General features: G+C 38.4%; 1 protein-coding gene across 3 annotated transcripts in view; it reads left to right on the top strand.

Annotated features, from left to right (window-relative positions):
• The first annotated feature begins 4,786 nt into the window (after window positions 1-4,786).
• SULF1 (sulfatase 1) overlaps window positions 4,787-20,073 on the top strand; it is a 194,069-nt gene continuing 178,782 nt past the window's right edge. For 2 of the 3 annotated variants that reach the window (XM_055349630.2, XM_063709225.1), the window contains exon 1: window positions 4,923-5,108. The gene's annotated coding sequence lies outside the window, so the exon portion shown is untranslated. Of the gene's footprint in view, window positions 5,109-20,073 lie in introns of all 3 variants that reach the window. The other variant, XM_055349633.2, reaches the window with a different exon arrangement.

Genomic DNA, 20,073 nt, shown 5'->3' with positions numbered 1-20,073 from the left:
AGGAATTTAATTTTGTCTATTATTCCTTCCAAAAGCAAAATTCTACTGCATTTCTGAGACATGTGTGATACTTATGGCTGCATTCAGTTTTCCACTTTCATTCATACTACTCACCTTAATCAGGGAATGTATTAATTACAAATTAAAGATAATTATTTGACTCATTAGGTTTAGGATATATACATGTCAAATACCCTCAACCCTCCCTCCAGGTATATCAAACAAAACCTCGAGCTCCTACTGCTAAAATTCACATTTTCCTCTTACTTGATATCAACATGTTCTATTTTTATGTCTCATAAATTTAATTATCTGCTAAAATGAAGACTGAAGCCCAATGCCCGAAACACTAATTTCCACAAATACGGATTCAGAATAGGTTTCTAAAAATTTCAGTATCCTATTTGTCACAATTCTATTGAATCTATTATCTTTCATTAAATTATTCCATGTGTGGGCCACTGTTTTGTCCTAAGTGATTTACCACCCAAACTTGCCCTCCTAAAATTATTTACAGTGCAGCTACACAACCCTTTTCAGCATGCTTTAGGCTTGTACTTCCTGGAGGGAACTTCACTTCAGTGACAAAACTATTCATCTGCGATGAACACTACCACTAGCTCCAGTGCCACCTCCCATGTAGCTATGCAGTCACTGCAAACATGAGCAAGCCTAATGCTTGCGGCATCGCATGTGAATTCATTTAACAAGCAGTAATTTCCCTTTTCTCTCTGAGAATGACTTGGTTCAATGTAAATAAAGGCCGTAAAGTTTAGTTGGAAGAGAATAAGAGAATATTGGAAGTTGTGTAGCCTGGAGTAATTGAGATATGTAGGATGTTCCAAGTTACAAGATTTATTGTGTATCTACAGACACTTTATGATACAAATGGCAATGAGCTAATAGTTATACGTACTTCTGGTGTCATGGAACTTTAGATGTCATTTGTCATTTATTTAAAGGACAAAACTGAAGGAAGTTAGGTTAGGTTTAGGAATCATCAAAAAAAAAGAAAGTGTCAGTATAAGGAGCATCACAGGTTCCTATATCCTATAAGTTATAATATACATTAGTGATCAGAACTTTTTCTTTTCTGTTTCTAATATTTAGATTACAGATGAGCTCAGAAGCTAACCTCAGAAACTATTTTAAGAATAAAACATTCCATCATTGCAATTGAGGGAATCTTATTTGCAATCGTTATTTGCATGTTGGAAAAATGGTGGTAGCAGAGGTGATACAAAAAGGAGAAGTCTAATGCTACCATTTTGACTTACTTTTACCAAGATTAAACATGGCCATCACAAAAGATTGGCTTCCTAAACTGTGGACATCTTCCCAGTTCTTATAAGTAAGGGATGGTTTACCTCAAAATAACACTGAATTAAAAGTGACTTGTGTCCAAAGAGCTAAAGTCAGCACAAATTATAACAGCCCATGGCTTGCTGAGTTCTCACAATTTCAAGCATTTGCCTAAGGCCTTCCCCACTCACTTCTTCTGTACTCACACTAGCTGACTTCAGGGGAATCCAGCAGTGTTGCCGGCCCCCACTGGCACGGTGGCACAGAGCAGCCTGCGACCACGAAGATGCTGGCAGATCCCCATCACCTCCCTCCCCACCAAGTGTGTGGAGGGGCCAGCTCTCTCCGCCTCCCTGATCATTTGTTTACTGTGCTCAAGTTGGGATTCTTGGCCAATAGGCAGCTCAAGGGGGAAAGAACCACGGTGTCTTAAGTGCATTAAATCTTCATATTAGCCCCCTGGCTTGGTAAACCTTTATGTTGGCTTTGTTCTCTTTTTTTCAAGCATGACAAACAAGTGGTTTTTCTTTTTCACTTTAATGATTCTTTAAACAAAAAGGGGTAGTTTAGGGCTTTCTCCGAGGCTGATAGGTGTTTCTGTTTAATGAGGTTTTTATTATACTGTATTGGCTTCCCTGAAAAGAAATTACGAGCAGCAAACAGCTGATAACAGAAAAAGACTGGAAGAAACAATAACCAAGAGGGGGAAAAAATTAGTGTGGCAGCAGATGCACGCGTTGTAGCTGGGGGATTAAATGCCACTTCCATTCTCCCTTGGCCACCATTGTGCAAGTAATAAAGTGAATGTGGACACTTATGTGCCAGTTATGTGTGTGCAAAAGATATGGATATAGATATAGATTCAGCTAAACTGCCATCTGTGGAGGAAGAAGGCTGGTGAGCTCAGTCTAGACAAAGATGAGTGAAGCTCAGAGTGCGGGGTTTACAAGGGCTGGTCGGTTACCATGGAAACTAATTGGAGCTAATAAGTAAAGGGACATTTTAACTGTGGGAACAGAATAGGAGGGGCTATTTTTCAATATCACCGTTACCTACAATTAATCTTTCATTTTAGGAGTGTCTTTACTTAATTCTTATGATGAAGCGCTTCACTCTGTGCACAACCTCGCCCTGCTCAATGTACTTGAAAATTCGGCATATCATCTTTTAGAATGTGCTGTATTTTAGGTTTAGATCTTTCAAGACAGAATCAATTTCACTTTTTTTTTTCTTAAAAAATAAACTGTTTGCAGATGGCAAGGAGAAAGGAAGGGAGGTAATGGAAAATTCTTAACTTCTAAACTGACACTCCGCTGAGCACTAAAGCAGGCTACAGAGAGAAGGGGAGCTGGGACCTTATCCTGCAGCACCAGCTTCAGGTTTTTGTTTGAGTTGATTTTCCCTAACAAAAGCATTTCAGAACAACAACGAAAAGTGTGCCTTTGTGGACTCACTCTTACAATACTTTCCAAAGGTAGCATTTACAGCTACTGCAGAATCAAGTATTAAGATCATAGCGAACAACCACATCTATTGCATCCTTGTATTTTTTATTTTAAAGCAAGTATTAAATCGTGTAAATAGCTGAAGTTATCAATAAAAGAGAAGCAGTGACTGAGTTTTAATGAAAAGATCTACAATTAATAATAGAATAAAATGTCCGTGTTAAAAAGCACTTTAAACAATAATGTAGGTCAGAACCAGGCACATTTGGGAATGCCTCATAGACAGTGTGTTACAAGCACAGGGTTGATAAAGCTTCTTGATTCCACATCTGTACAGTTTCTTAGGTTTTACTTTTGTAACTCAATTTACAGTTTAAGAGAATGCGAACTACCTTAATAATGTCTCTGGGGTCTTCAAAATCTATGCAGTTGAGGTAATCCAGATTTCCAGACATGGGTCTGGTTGGATTAACCCCCCTCCCGCCAAAACAGGAAAAAAAAATACCTTACAATAATTGGCACTATTAAAAATTTTATGATGCCCAAGGGAAGTTAGAGCCCTGTTGTGCCACTTGCCATTGTCGAAAATGTTTGTGTTGATTATGTATCTGGACTTAGCTGATTAGAAGTAGTTTAGTGAATACACAATATATTGTGAAACAGACACCTCATAATCACTTCTGAGAAGCAATTGAGCAAATGAATCAGGACTCCAACTTCTGATTCTTTTTCTTCCCTCCTTCTTCTTTATAACTCAATTATAAGAAAAAAATGCACTGCAGAAAAATTAGTTTTCTAATTTTGTACTTCAGAAAATTGCACCCGGAATAATTTTCAAGTATCTTAATATAATACCACACACAAAAATTCTGGAAAAACACAAGCTAGTCAAATCAATGTTGCTAGAAACTGAAATAATTCTCCTTGTGATACTAGCATGCCCATATTAGATAACTATTTATAGTCTAAATTTTAAGGCATTAGGCAAGTTTAAGAGTTTTTTTGTTTTTTTTTAAAACAATCCCCCTCCCATTTCAAAGAAATACAAAAGGTGCAATACTTAAAATGTTGGCTTCCCACAGACACTGTCAGGAAGTTGGTAGTATTTAAAATTCCTATTTTCTCTTTCAGTTTATCAAAACTCCTTAGATATCTGATGGAATTTTTGAAATTGTGAGATTTGTGGCAATTAATTGATTTCCAGATATCTTCTTAAAGTACTGTAACAAGTATAGCTATTTTCTGGTTCAGACTGCTGTCAAAGTACTTAGTTTCATTAAACAGTTCAGAAAACCAAAAAAAAAAAAATGCACCTAAGAAGAAGGTAGTGAAATGACCAAAAACTGAAAACATTTCAAAGCAAAATTGTTAATGAGCTGTTTGAGCTATATGGACATTATAAGTGCAATTAACTAGAAGCCAATAAAAATAATCAATGACAGAGTGCAGCCCTCTGGTACCAAAGTGCTTTTACAAAGATGTCTGTGAAAGCAGCAAGTGATTAAAAAAGCCACCTTTATCTATGGGAGCGCGTGCTATTTTACATGAGTAGAAACGAAAATGATTTTCATTGACTATTTCTGAAGTTCAGCCTGTGGCAAACAGTGAAGAGCTGTGTGTGGGAATAGAGGAGTTTCTGCTCTTAGCTGCGCCCCCACCCCCTCCTTGCCAGGAATGTTGGAGGCAGCCACGAGCTAATCAAAGGAAGGTAGGAGTTTAGATTTCAAAATGTAGATGTCACATTTCAGTGCCAACTACTCCTACATTAACCCTTTATCAGCAAGTCAAGATGAACCTTTTATCTCCTATGGAAGGGAAAACGTCTTGCTGAGATGGCCCTTCCATAGACGGGCAGTAAAAATGTTTAGGGTTTCTGTGCATCCCACTGAGGGTCCCCATCATCCCAGGGGGAGCACGAGGAGTTGTGAAAAGTAACGCACAACTGGTCATCAGAATAATTCATTCCCTCCACCTTCTCTGTAGCACCTCCCACTTCTCCTCTTTTTATAGCAGTCCTTTCTCTCTGAAAATCTCAGGTTACTTGACTGGGAGTTCTCAGACCTCCAGTTTCAGCCCTGCCCTCAGCCTCCAATCCGTAAGAGACACCCAGCCCCAGCAATTGGATTGGGCAGCCCGTCTTGACACACCACTGTGCTGAGTGCTTGAGGACGTGTTTCAACAGATGGTTGGGGTTAGTGTGTGTCATCACATTCGAGTGGGGATTAAGAGAAGGAAGGCTGCCTTGCTGGAGCTGTGTGGTCTTCTCCAAGTGAGAGTCGCAGGCAATAGAACTACTTTGCTTTTGGAGGAAAAGGAGGAATTCATTTTCAGCAGACACAAGAAAAGCAGTTTTTTTTTCAGGTAAAGTAAAAGACATTGAATGCTTCTCTCCCCCTCTCTCTTTTAGCATAGTTTTGAATGGAATGCTAGCACGGCACACTTGTCAAAGCCAGTTGTTGCTGTCCTATCAATGCTGCTATTGTACGGCTGACAGATGACAGTGAGCATAGCTTGATGCTTGGCTGTCTTTGTAGAACTAACACTCCTCATGCCTTGCTTTTGAAGGTGTAGCTAAGAAAATATCTTTGGGAGCTGCGTTTGTACCTTTTCATATCCCCGTTGTATACTCAAAACAGGAGCTATAACTTGCTTGTAGAGGATAGATAAGGCTGAGAAAGGATTTATTTTAGCTTTCAAAATTAAAATTCACTTTCAAACTGTTGCATTTTACTGCTCAATTTATAAAGATTCTTTGAAGGGTCTATTACTGAGTTGCTGGCAGAGGTGGAAGTGCTTTCTTCACCGATTTGTGCAAGGTAGATTATGTCTGATTTATGACAGAGCAAAGGGTGTTTTAAAATATTTTTGGAGATTGACTCTAAAGTTTGGAAACTCCTGAAGAGAAGGGGATACCCTCTGAACAGCCGCTAGGTCGGCTTTAAAACAAAAATGCTTAGAGCTGGAAGAAAAGCAGAGAAGGAAGAAGGAGGAAAATGCTCTTTAACATAGCCCTCTTGCAGCTGCAGGGAAAGCAGATGGAGGTAATTGATTTGCAGATCTGTTTGTGAAAGTTTTACAAGTCATGGAAAACTAAAGTAGCATCTCTGTAATGGATCATTAAGAGTCACTACATTTATAGGTTTTAGACCGGCTAAGTGAAGTGTTAATTAGACGTGAATAGATTTTCAGGTTTGGTTATAAACAGACAAACAGAAAGGATTTAATTATAAACTAGTCATTGGAAATTAATAGTCATCTGGTGCCTGAGCAACATAAAATGAGTTGTCATCATATATGCGAGTAGCCGTAACGGCTCTACCAAAAGCACCCACCAAAATTGAATTAAACTATTTATAAATATAAGAAGGAGGTTTATATACTATGTTTAATTTGTAGTATAAAAAAAAGGCCTTTCAATTCAGGCTCTATTTTCACAGGGATCAAAACATAAAATTTTTTATTTTCCAAATTTTCTGGCAAGATAGGTGAGCCAATGAGACTTCTGCTACCCTCATATACTTGCCCTCCGATAGCAACATTCATATACCTGTGGTATGCAGAGATTCTGGCTCCTACTGGACTTTCACATTTGGCAGAGAAACCCAGCATTATCCTCACCCTTTGCAGGTGAGAGATTCTATGAATAATATTGTATATAAGCTGTTCTGAAATAAGAGCTGTTTGGTAGGTTGAATAACAGGATTTATGGCTAGTGCTTTGTGATTTTAGTATTCGATTGCATAAAGATGCCTGTAAAATTATATTTCAAGTTGCATTATACATATTTTTGCAACCATGCGGTTAATTTTTTTAAAATCCTTTTTTAAAAAAAGTTAAGATTAAAACAATATTTTAATATGGTCTTTAATTTTTATTCAAAATGTTCTCCAGTTATACTCTCAAACTTCTCCTTCAATGAGAAATTATCCTCATAAATACCCAGGCAGTTATTCTGACTGAGTATTATCTGATTCCCAATATTACATAACCAAAATAGATCCAAGTTCATAAGCTGAAGTCTTTTGGAATTCCAGTCATTCCATTTTGGCTTTACAATGGAAATGAGGTTTTAAAAAATAAAGACAGAAAGGCAAGCTAATATCTCGTGTTGTATCAGGATTAGAACTACATGGACAGCATATAGCATGCATGGTGCTAACTACCAATACCATTTTTCACTACTGCAGAAATATTTCACAAGAAAGTCAAGTGCCTCCTCACAGATCGGATTTTCCTCCCTGAGATGTGGCATGATGGCATCTAACAGAGGCAAGGTGCTATTTAGCAACAGGTGCCCCACCAGCATACATCCCTGATGTTGCAGATCGATCACAGTGCTGCCTGGACAGGACTTTGACAATATGGGACAATTCCCCTGAAAAAACAATTGTACACAGGATTAGGCAGGATGGAAACAAGAAAGGAAGTGTGGAGAGATAATAAATTCACACCTTGAAACGGCAGCCGTGTTTTTGTCCCCCTAACAGGGTAATGTGAAGTTACTTCGTGAACTGAAAGGGCTTGCTTGAAACACAGTGTCCACAGGGCAATCCCAGTTTCTTGTCAAAATCAGAATCTACTGTCCCAGGTGGTAAACATGCAGAGACATATTTATGGCGACCTCTACATACCTCAGTTTGACATTTGGTTTCTTCCTGACAGCACTTGTGCTGGTAATACACATGAAGTTCCCATCAGCATTCTACCAGCTGTGAAAGTGTTTGAGCACACGGGATATCCCTTCCAGAGAAGCGAAAAATAATGGAGGTTGAGGAGATCTGAAGTGTGCACTCGGTATGCATTAAGGTGACAGATCTTAGAGGTGAAAAGTGATCTGAAAGCTTGATTTGTGAAAGTGACAAAATTCATTTTTATGGTGGTGTGCAATACCAAAATACATTAGTCCAGGTATTCACTGAATCCATGGTAGGTTATGAGTAGGAACCTCCATCAGGAAACTAGAAGGGTTCTACTCTGTTTTCCTTCTAAGAAAATGTAAGTGACTTCATGCAGATTGTTGTAGCCATTTCCATCATAATAGTAGAGACAAGTGGCAAATGCAACATTTCCTATTTCCTTCCCTAATTATGTATCCATATTGGAAGGGTTAGAGGTTTGTTTCTTCTGTGTTTTATATTGAAAATGGGTTTATTCTTTAAAAATCCTTGGACCGGGCACAGTGGCTCACGCCTGTAATCCCAACATTTTGGGAGGCCGAGGCGGGTGGATCACCTGAGATCAGGAGTTCAAGTCCAGCCTGGCCAACATGGTGAAACCCCATCTCTACTAAAAATACAAAAATTAGCCAGGCACGGTGGTGGGCACCTGTAATCCCAGCTACTTGGGAGTCTGAGGCAGGAGAATTGCTTGAACCCGAAAGGCGGAGGTTGCAGTGAGCCGAGATCGTGTCATTGCACTCCAGCCTGGGCGACAAGAGTGAAACTCCGTCTAAAAAACAAAAAAAAAAAACCATAAAGCAAGATTTCTGATACTGAGCTATATATAGTATTGAGATTTCCCCAACCGTCGCCACATAGATGAGGCCAACCAAAGGGTCAGCTCAGGACATCTGGTTTTTTTTCCCCTGTGCAATATTTTTGTGTGGAGAACATGAAGTAAATTTAAGGGGATTAAAATTTTTAAAACCAGACTCTAAATAGATGGTCGCTTTTATCATTATTGACTTTGGGGAGAAGGAGGCTTGTGTATGAAACTAAGTCTATGATCATGTGGTAAATTCACCTTTTATTTAGGTTAGAACCATGAAAATTTTTGAAAGGAGATATCTTATTGAAAAAATTTGTCCTGAAATATGTTTCCTATTATAATTCTTTTTAATCTATCTTAATATCCTGAGGAGGTGGGGAATTCGCCTGTTAGCCTTTTTTTTCCTCTCTCATATTTCCCTCTCCCCTATAGCCAGTCTGTCATCAAATTCTGTGAGTCCTTCCTTTAAAATATCTCCCACATGTGGCCCATAGCTACCATCCCAGTGCAATGATCATCTCACATGTGGGCCATTGCAACAGCCTCCTAAATGGTCCACTTGCCTCCATTTCCCTCTTCTGTCTACTACTGCAGGCTCAGCTTCCTAAAATGTCACTTTCATCAAAGCTCTTCTAGTCTGAAAGTTACCACATAAACCCTTACTACCCATAAAATGAATTTCAGTCCTATTCTAATGTGCTGGCCTTCTGTTATTTGGCCCGAACTTTCCAACCATTTCTCCCCGCCAAATCCCCACAACCTCAGAAGTCTACCCTTCCTTCCAGCTAAAGTGGGCAGCACAGCATCTCCACTTTCTAGCCTTTTCTTTCAGCCCTAACCAGTCTAGTTTTCTATCTTGTCTTTAAAATGAGTTTGTCATCATGTGCACGGTTCCTTCTAAGTCTACATTCATAAGCCTGTGTGTAAAATGCCCCACTCAGTTCATCCTTATCACCTCTATATATTCATCCTTCAAAGTTTCAGCTTAAGTTCCACCTCCTTTGAGAAGCCTCTCTGACCGCTACCTCTTCCAGCAATGCTTTTCTTCCCTTCATGTTGACCACTGGTTATCTATGGATTGCACTTAAAACAATTGCTTTATTTTTTATTCTGCTGTATAGTTTGCTTGTTTATTCCTTGACTTCTCAGGTGGAGTGACAGGGACTGGCCTGGTCCACTTTAATGACCCACAGAAGACCCTAATAAGTGTGCTTACTAAACTCACCAGGACATTCGAACACTCAAGACAATTTCCTCTCTAGAGTTACCCCAATTTAGAGCCATTCACTGGCTCCAGTAGCTTCCTCCCCACCCAGGACAGGAAATGAAAAAAAAAATGAAACTCAGTGGGTTTTATTTGGGGGAAACTTAAGGAAAATGCCCCTAAGGCAGAAAGTGAAATAATTGCCCCAGATTAAGCTTGAGTATTATACAAAAAATCCCTATGAAGTTCAGCTTTAACTGTAGTAGAAATTACATGTATTGGCTGCTGCTCTATCATAAAATCCCAAATATGGCTTTGGAGCAGGAGAGTACAGGCTCTGGGTTCAAACAGACCTGTGTTCTAATCCAGGGACCACCTCTCTAGCTGTGTGGCCTTGGACAGCGAACTGACCCATTCTGAGATTCAGCTCCTTCCTCTGTAAAATACAGATAGGAGTACTTATCTTGGGAACATTGTAAAGAAAACACATAAGTCACCTAGCTCAGTGCATATCCAGTATTGTATGTTCAATAAATGGAAGTGAGAGAGGGTTGATTTGTGCATATGTAGATCCAGACCTAGGATGCAGGAATGACAATCATTCAGCTATGTCAGACATTAATCCTATGTATTTATGATGTGCCTTCCTTTAGCATTTTCTTCTGCCACCAAAGGCAGGGGAATAAGGAAAGAAGGGAGAGAGCAAGGGAGAGAAAGTGAGAGAGAGAGAGAGAGAGAGAGAGAAGGAGGGAGGTGCTCTTGGCATTTAGGGATTTGGAGCAACTGAGCTAATGGCTCTGTAGGGACAGTAGTGACAGTTAAATGCACGTTGAGGGAGAAATGAAGCATGAAGCCCTGGGTCCTGCACCAAGGATAATAAAGAGCAGGTCCTGGGCCACCGTGCTGTGCTGTTGGGGAACAAAGGACCCCATCCCTGTACCCTAGCAGGGATTTGGATTCACTAAGGATCATGTGCTTCCCTTCTTTCCTCCTGGCTCACCATCTAGAAAGAAATATTAATAAAAACTTGGCAAAACATTGTAGAGAGTCAGATCCAGCTTCCAGAAGTAATTGATAAAGCAAGATACCATTTAGACTTCACCCTCAAACCAAATTTAACAAAAAAGCTGAAAGCAATCAGCTTGAGCCCCTTACCATTCCCAAACTCTGCACCCATCATCAAACATTGAACCTTCTATTTCTGCCTTTTCCCTGGAAGGGCAGCTGACTGTGAAATTCTCTAACAAGGCACTGAATGCCACTTAGCAAATATGTCCTTAGACATTGGATATTCAGTTCTAGCTTTCTGATCATCTGGTCTGCACCTGCCCTCAGCCAGGGAGAGGAAAGAAACTGGAACTGCCTGGGATGATGGGTAAGGCAGTATTTCTGGAGATCCCTCCCTCTCCCTAGCAAACATATCTATCAAATTTTCAAAGAGAGGCATTAACAATCACATTTGACACCATCATCACCTGTAGCCGCTAAGCTAGTCTTCGTTGCCCTCTAAATATGTGGTCCATGTACTCCTGCACAGGAGTGTATTAAACTTTTTAAATTTTAATTTAATTTAATTTTTTGAGACAATGTCTCACTCTCTCATCCAGGCTGGAGGGCAATTGCAAGATCATAGCTTACAGCAGCCTCCATCTTCTGGGCTCAAGTGATCCTCCTGCCTCAGTCTCATGAGTAGCTAGGACTGCCAGCATGCACCACCATACCCAGCTATTTTTTATTTTTAATTTTTTAGAGACTGGGTCTCACTATGGTGCCCAGGCTGGTCTCAAACTCCTAGCCTCAAGTGGTCCTCCCAGTTCAGCCTCCCAAAGTGCTGGTATAACAGGTGTGAGCAACCACACCGGCCCTAAGCCACTTTTAATTTAAAAAAAAAATGTAGCTCTTCGCTTTACCTTCAAAGGTTAAATTTTTCTTGTGCTGTTTTATTTTTGTTTTTGTTTACTACACAGGTACAAACCTGTAGGAAACTATGTCTACATTTTCTAAAATATGAATCTAAGGGACTTGGACATGCTGCTGTTTAACTGCTGTGGGTGAGATTAATACTAAATCTCTGTGCTGAATAAATGAACAGACACATTGTGTTTCTCAATCAAAAGTTTTAATTGTAAAAGGTAGACTCTCTCAAAATAAATCTATAAATTTTGGGTCATACTAATCAAATTCTAAAATAAAGTTAGGAGGCTTGTGATGGGAGTGGAGTTTGGGAACTGGCAAGAGTCCACATGGCTCTTGTTGAATATAAACTAAAAAACATTCTAAAGCTGGATGGACAATCAATTCATGAGCAAGCCTAGACATTTTCATAAAACAGTATCCTTGTAAGATGGGGATTTGTCTTATTACATATCCAATCACATTATATCATAACAATTGAATTGTCTGTTCTTAAGCAATGGACTCTGATGTAGATTTCATCTACTGTCATGTAGTTTTCCTCTCGCTCTTCTTTGTTTTGCTCTATTCTTTTGTTGGCATTGACCAAATCTTCAGCTGAGCAACAAACTGCTGTAGCCAGATGCTAGTTCTGTTGCTAGAATTAATGGAAACTCTGAACTAATTTTTTTATTTTGTCCTATGATCTTTCCAATCAGTAAATAGGGTTACTAATACATGCAACTTTTTCCACTTCGTAGTACGCAAATAATTTCTGAGACAGGTTTGTTTCAAGAACTCAGGAAAATCTCCTTGTATTCCTTTGATGACAGAGGCTCAAAGATTGTTCAGTCTAAGTGTCTTCCCATTTTCCTGAACAACACTGGCACATTTAGCCCATTCTTAAAAACCAAAATGGAAATCTGAAATACAAAGAGTTCTGTTTATTGTCCAGTTTTTTTGGTATGATGTTACAAGCATAATCTGCTATATTCATTTAAAGTAAAACTAAAGGTTACACAATTAAAAGATATTAGCTATACCAGAATTATGGTGGGAAAAGACTAATTGCATTCCAACGTACATTTATTGATCAGTTACTTTAGAAGTGTGCACCTCTAGATATTATCTTCAAACCCCTATCACAAATATGCCTTTGCTTCCCAATCACCTTTCTGTCATATAACATGTGTTCTGAATAGACTTCTTGCCAATTTAAAGTTTCACCCTTAACCTTCACCTGCCAATAATCAATCTTCTCCTGAATAGAATGTCCCTGTAAACAGATGTGCTTTACCGTGCATCCAGAAATTCTTGAAACCAGCTTTTAACTTTCATCTTATAAAAAGTGCATCCCACAAAAGACAGGCCCCCTACAAATCATGTTCTCTTTTTTTCTTCTGAGAACTTTATGCTGGTAAAAGAAAAGAAAGTTTTCTGAATATAACAGATAAATGAAAGCATAGGACATGTAATATTTTTTACTTGGGATGCCTAGAGGCTTTACGTGTGTTATCACATTCTTTTTCATATGTGATATTTAGATTTAGTAAAGGAGATTTATGATATGGACCCAGTATCAAACAGATTAAATCTTTTTATTTTACTTTGACTCAGTTTCCTTCTCTGTAAAATGGAGTTAAGTTTATCACAAAAGGTTGTTATAAAGATTAAATGAGATAATAAAATAAGATGCTTAACACAGAATATAGAACAGAGAAACTGCACAAACACAAAACACAAAAGCTACAGTTTTGTTCCAAGATGGCAAAAGAAATGGCTTGAGCTGAGGCTTGGTGATAAAGTGAGTATGTCCTTTTCAAATAAAAATAGCCCTTTTTAATCTAATGATCTGTATGACACAATTTGGAAATATAATGAAGGTGGCCACTTGGCAAAGAAGAGAAAGAGGAAGAGAGAGGGAAAGAGGATAGAGGCAAAGAAGGGAAAAAAAGGGTGGAAGAGGAGGGGAAACATTGTGATCCTCTCTTGCCTCTGCTCTGTGCCTTGCTATAATAAGCATTTCATGTCATAGCTAAGTCAGGCCAGATTCTAGAATGTCCTAACACATCAGGTAGAGAGGTTGGACTTGATAGCTAAACAGATGACTTAGGAAGTTCAAGCAGTAGGTTTTTAAGAATGAGGAGAGATTAAGGAAAAATAAGAGTGACAGTGAGTGAGCAGAGACAGAGAGAGAAAGAGAGAGGGGGATAACAAGACAATTGATCCCCAGAGTTCAAATAAATTTAAAAAAAAATGTTGTCTATTCCCATTGACGCAGTGGGAATAAGGAAAGGATGGGTGTAAGAAACATGGTGAAGAAATAAGTAACAATAATGCAACTTGGTGACTAGTCAAATAGAGGACAAAAGAGAGAAAAATACTGAGGTATCAAGCCCAGGACACAGGGAAATGGTGGCTCAATCTAAAGCTACTGAAAATGGAATTTCATTCGGTAACACAATACATTCCCAAAGTGACAATGGTCATTACGGAACAAATGTTTATCTGTTATCTGTGAACAGACTACACTCAATAGAACTTTATAATGCAAACATATGTAAATATATGTGTATATCAATGTTTAATAATATATGTGCTGCTGAAGCAAGCACTCAATGTTTAAAAATATAATTTAAATAGATGCAATCTAATTTTCTGATCATTGGTGGGCATTAGACAGAATACACAACTGTGATTTTCATAAGGCATATGCCGCCTTAGATTTAAAAAAAAATTTTCTCAGATTAAGAAAATGGTTGGCCAAGTAACAATCTAGCATTTCTATAACTTTGGGGAAGTTACGGATATTCGAGTCAAAATACTCAACTACATCTGCATAACACCTATAATTCTCTTCTTTTGACTAAGAGACTGTTAGTGGAGAGGAACATGAAATTTAAAAAGTCTAGAGGCAAGAAGAGATTAAATATTTAAGTTGCCTATGCTCACAAACCTTCATATTCTACCTTGGAGGAGGCTGATTGACATCCTTTCACAGAATGTACCAATGACTTATTCACAAATGAAATACCAGTTCCCTTCCTCACTACAAAGACAAATCATCCTTAATTTTATGATTTGGGAATGGTTTCCCCATTCCCCTGCTTTCCTTTCTATCCCCTTTTGTTTTGTCCTTTTTTGTTTTATTTGTTTCAACCATTTCCTCTTCAAAATAAGAGGGCCATTCTCTAGTCAAGTCTTCCTACTAAATCAATGGGCAGTTTTCAGGACTAAGTATAGATTTCTTAGAAGTAGAAGATTGTGTTTGCCTTTTCAAACTCGTGCATTATAAGTTGGAGGCAGCATGACTGAAAGAATACAGAGCTTGAGTCAGCAAAATCTGGAACTGAAATGTAGCCCTGTTACTGAAAATTTGTGGGAATAGCATCGACCATGGAGACTTGACAGCATTTTCGTTCCTCAAAAGAGACTTGGGTCCCATTCAAGTTTTTAATGAAGACTTTGGCCTGTTCTATGTTACCCAACTGGGTTTTCTGAACCATATTCCCTAGTTCCCCTGGAAGAAACGCCAGCCTAAGTATCAGCACCTGTAATCTATTTCTCACTCAGGGTTGCCAGACATGAGGGATTAATTGACATGAGCCGGTTTATATTTGGAAGCCATTAATGGCTAGCAACTGAATTGTTGAGACATCCAGTTCAACGAATCAGAGAGAAAAGAATAATACACAAGTGCCATAGTTAGATCAATAAACATCATCTTCAGCAAGCACAAACGTTGGGTTTAGCTGCCAAACTTAAAACTAGGTCTCTTCATCTAGTACCCACTTAGGTCAATGGGCCAGGGTCCTGGTATAGAGATTAGGGACTGAAACATGAGTTGATATTTCCAAACTTCTTAATTTTGGATTGTCTAAGTTCAGATTTCAATTCAAGATTCTACTCCTACATGTTACGCTTTTAGATCTGTCTTGGAGGTACAAAGACTTCTGGAATTAGAGAAGTTTGGTCCTTATAAGAAGAGAAAAATGAATAAGTAGAGAAGTCAGAAAAAAGAATACAATGCAGTCAAAACATGTTCTGTCATACAGAGTCACTTTACCTTTTTGATGTAAAAACCAGGACAGAAAACAGAGGGAAAAATAAGCTATATGAAAAACTTCGTGTATAGCAATTGTTATTCTCATTAGCCATTCTTCTACAAAAATAGCTGTCTATTCATCTAACATTCTGGTGAACTACTACAGTAGTCTCAGAAGTGAAATTAAAAGTGTTCCTACAATTGCTTCTACCACTGTCATAACCCCTTTGGAAGCTTAGAATACTCCACTTAACTTCCTCATCTGCTTCAGGCAAATCATATTTCTTGTTGGGCAAATAAAATTAAAATGTATATTTTATTATTTCCCTGGTAACTTTTCAAGTCTGAAAAAACAATTAAGCACACTATTAGCAATGAAATAAAATTTGCTGAATAATGACAGCAGTGTTGGAGCCAGGAAAAAGAGGCAGGGTGGTACAGTGGAAAGATATTAGAAATCTGGATTCTAGAACTTGGCTACTATTAATAGTGTGATTTTGAGCAAATTAGTTAACCTTTCAGGAGCATGCCATCATCTCTTTGCCTGCATTCTGCCATTCCCTTCACCTAGATGGCATTATTCTCCTTCTTTACTGGCAAACTCTGCTCTTCCTTTAAGACAAGCTTAAATAAATAAAGCATTCTCCTTTGTTTGTTTTTTTTTTTTTTGAGAAAGTGTCTCGCTCTGTCACTCAGGCAGGGTGCAGTGGTGTAATCATGGCTCATTGCAGTGTTGACCTCCTAGGCTTAATTGATCCTCCCACCTCAGCCTCCCAAGTAGCTGGGACCTCCAGCACACACCAGCCTGGCTAAATTTTTCCTATTTTCTATAGAGATGGGGTCTCCCTATGTTGCCCAACTGGTCTCAAACCCCTGGGCTAAAGCAATCCCCTGCCTCAGCATTCCAAAGTGCTAGGATTACAAGTGCAAGCCACTGTACCCAGCCTAAGCATTCTCCTTGAAACTAAAAAGAATGGTTGGAGGAAAGAGGAAGGACTTCAATCCAGTTCTGCATCACCTCGTGCATCTGAAATAAGCTCTGTACCTTATCTCTTCTTATCTCCACTCATCTTACCTACTGCCATTAAACTCATCTTATTTCTACACTGTTTCATCATATCACTCCACTACTCTAAAACACCTGTCTCCCAATTTTCTGCAGCATCCAGTCTAAATAAATGACCAGCAATTAAGAACCTCCATGATCTTTTCCAGTATGACCATCCCACTCCCCCTATACACTTTCTGCTCTTTCCTAAAGTGGTTCAACATGTCCTGAATTTACATCTTTACTTCTGCTACAAGGCACGTGCTCACACTGTTTTCTGGGCTAGGACTGCCTCCCATCATGGTTCTGCATGTCCAAATTCCACCCATCCTTGAAAAGAAAGACTCAAGCCTCATTACCTCCATGGAACTTTCTTTTCCTAACTCTTCCAACCATCAATAATCTCTCTCTCATCTGTGCTCTTTTTCCACTTAAAATCTTGTCACATAATTTTAGCTCTTAATTATGTACAATTTTGCATTTATTCTTATTCTCATCATTTTTTTAAATTGCCTTCTCTCTCTTATATTTTGAGAAACAGTAAGACAAGTTGAGTTTTGAGCCTCTGCATCTATCAAGCATAGCTTCAAGGTGGTAGAGCCAGTACATCCTAAAGGCCTTCATTACACATTCACAGTTAGAATGATCAAGGACTACTGGGATAGAACATTATATTTTAGTCATTGAGAATTTTAGGAAACTAATCAGCAGCACATTCACAACTACCCCGGGCATTCTTTTGACAATGTGGAAGGCACTATCTCATGCACTGATTCTCTGGCTCAGATTTTTTGTTTCCGTCTTCTGCCCACATCACTCTCCAGGGCTGCGTTTGCACCAGCTGGATTCCATCCAGAAACAGATTCAAATAGACAATAGGCCAACTAGAATTCCCATCTTCCTTGATTAGATGTGAAATTGTATGGCTGGGTGTCACTCACATGCCAGCCACTCAGGATTCTATGTTATCAATTAATTTCTCTTGAGAGCTGAACTGAGGAGATTGTGACAATTCTGTTTTCAAGGACCTGTAAAATAACAGCTAGACCAGATTTTTATGGATAGTGCTAGATATATAGGCCTGTCCACTATCTGCCGCATAGCATAAATTAAAACACCCTGTTAATTTCATAGTAAATCGTATTGGGTGTTTTTGTTTAGTGCAGTGTGAATGGATTGCAAAAATTTTGTCTAGGAATGGCATTCTCATTTGTAGGAAAATTAGCAACTGAGGTAAAAGGTTTAAATTACTTAGAAGAAAGAAGAACTTATTGCACACTGTCAAAACTGCTGAATCTTATTTGTTGTTGTTGCTTCAGTAACTTAGAATTTGCAGTGGATTTTCCAGGAAAGGATATCATAGAAACACAGAATGTTGGAGGCGTACCTCCAACAATCTAAGCTAAATCTAAGCAGAATGTTGGAGGCATACCTTAGAGATCATCTAAGCAGAATCTCTCAGTTTACATCTGAGGAAACACAGGACTGGGTTTGTTGGGAGACCTGCCTAAAATCACAAAACTCATTCTTACAAGGCAGAGTTCTAAACCCAGGCTTTATCTTCTTAAAAAGTACGAGTCGGTAAATTCTACCGGGACGAAAATGAGTTCATGTGTCCACTTTACATTGGGACCCAACAAGGAAAAGAGATGAGTCCAGCTCCCCTTTCGACCATGGACTTTCTTGCTGAGGGCTACCGTGAGTAATCAGGCAGTGTAAATGTTGATTGGGACTGGAACAAATACAAGAAAAAGCTTTTTTTTTTTCAGATGTACTCCTTATGGAAAATCTGTTCTAATTGAGATCACCAAGCACCGTTGCTATGGATGATCTGTGCAAACATGCAGCTTTATCATAGAGAAACTTCTTTGTAAAAGCATTTTTTAACATACACTTAAAGAACACACTATCCACTGTTGATGATGACAATATTAACCATCACGACTTCAAAACAATTTTCACTTGCACTAAACCACTGGAACTTGTAATATTTGAGTAAGGAAAGCAGTGTGTCATTTCTGTACACCAGAAAACTGAAGCTGAGGGACAGCATGCCATTTGCCTGAGTCTAAACACCTGAGTGAGGTAATTAGTGTTAGAACTCATGTCTTCTGGATCCCACTTCACTGCCTAATACTTCAAATGATTTCAAATATACCATATTTGGTCAATATTAGGGATACCTATTGCATTAGAACAGTTGAACTGTCCCCTTAGTAATGTCACCTTACTGGGAAATAAACATTTGAATACTTCCTCAAGTACTGGAACTTTCCGAAGAGAAGTATATGAGCAATATTCTTCATAGCTTAATAAATTACTTGATTGTATATACAATTATGCATCTATATAATCTGCATTTGAAGCTGATTTATTTGTAAAAGAAGTAGCAGTATTCATTATTAGATTATAAATGTATTTCCTAGTCATAACTTCCATTTGTTATTTTGTACTATAAGGAATAACAATTTAATAACTCAAAATAAAAAGATTAATTTAGAATATCCTAAGTATGATTCTGACTTTTTAAAAAAGTTTTGTTTTTCACTGCATGTTCTCACTCATAGGTGGGAATTGAACAATGAGAACACATGGACACAGGAAGGGGAACATCACACTCTGGGGACTGTTGTGGGATGGGGGAGGGGGGAGGGATAGCATTAGGAGATATACCTAATGCTAAATGACGAGTTAATGGGTGCAGCACACCAGCATGGCACATGTATACATATGTAACAAACCTGCACATTGTGCACATGTACCCTAAAACTTAAAGTACAATAATAATAAAATAAAAATAAAAATAAAAGTTTTGTTTTTAAGACATGTTCTAGATTTCCTTTTTGGTGTTGTGAGTATCTCAAGAAAGCCATTATGATTTCCAGAGCAATGAAAGAAATACGTCATAGGAAAAAGAGCATTTTCGTTCATATTTTTAGGTTATTGGTCATATTTCAATCCACTGGAAAATGTGATTGCAAATCTGGTTAGAATTATAAAAATATCAGGCTTACCAGTATTACAACTTCTTATGAAAGTGTGAATTCTGTTGAGAATGTGAAGATAAAGTGGCAGAATAATTATCTTTTTTTATATCTAAACTTTATAATAGTGAATGCTGTTGAAAAAGGGATTCTATGAAAGTTATTTTTTGATCCATAAGAATACTTTGTTCATACTATTTTCCTTTTCTTAAATTTCCAATTTTTATTTTAAGTTTAGGGATACATGAGCAGGTTGTGCAGGTTTGTTCCATAGGTAAACGTGTGCCATGGTGGTTTGCTGCACAGATCACCCCATCACTCAGGTTTTAAGCCAAGCTTCCATTAGCTATTCTTCCTGATGCTTTTCCTCCTCCCAACCACTCACCCTATGACAGGCCCCAGTGTGTGTTGCTCCCCGCCATTGTGTCCATGTGTTCTCATCATTCAGCTCCCACTTATAAGTGAGAACATGCGGTATTTGGTTTTCTCTTCCTGAGTTAGTTTGCTAAGGATAATGGCCTCCAGCTCCATCCACGTCCCTGTGAAGGACTTGATCTCTTTCTTTTTTATATTCATACTATTTTCAGCTAAGCCTATACATTAGACACTTCTATAAAACAGTGCTTCCCTATTTCCTATTTATATCTCAGTTGTTGTTTATAATG

This window comes from Gorilla gorilla, chromosome 7 (assembly GCF_029281585.2).
Source record: "Gorilla gorilla gorilla isolate KB3781 chromosome 7, NHGRI_mGorGor1-v2.1_pri, whole genome shotgun sequence".
Classification (NCBI taxonomy): domain Eukaryota; kingdom Metazoa; phylum Chordata; class Mammalia; order Primates; family Hominidae; genus Gorilla; species Gorilla gorilla.
The sequence above is the reverse complement of the archived record's forward strand: the minus strand, read 5'-3'. Positions and strand labels throughout refer to the sequence as shown.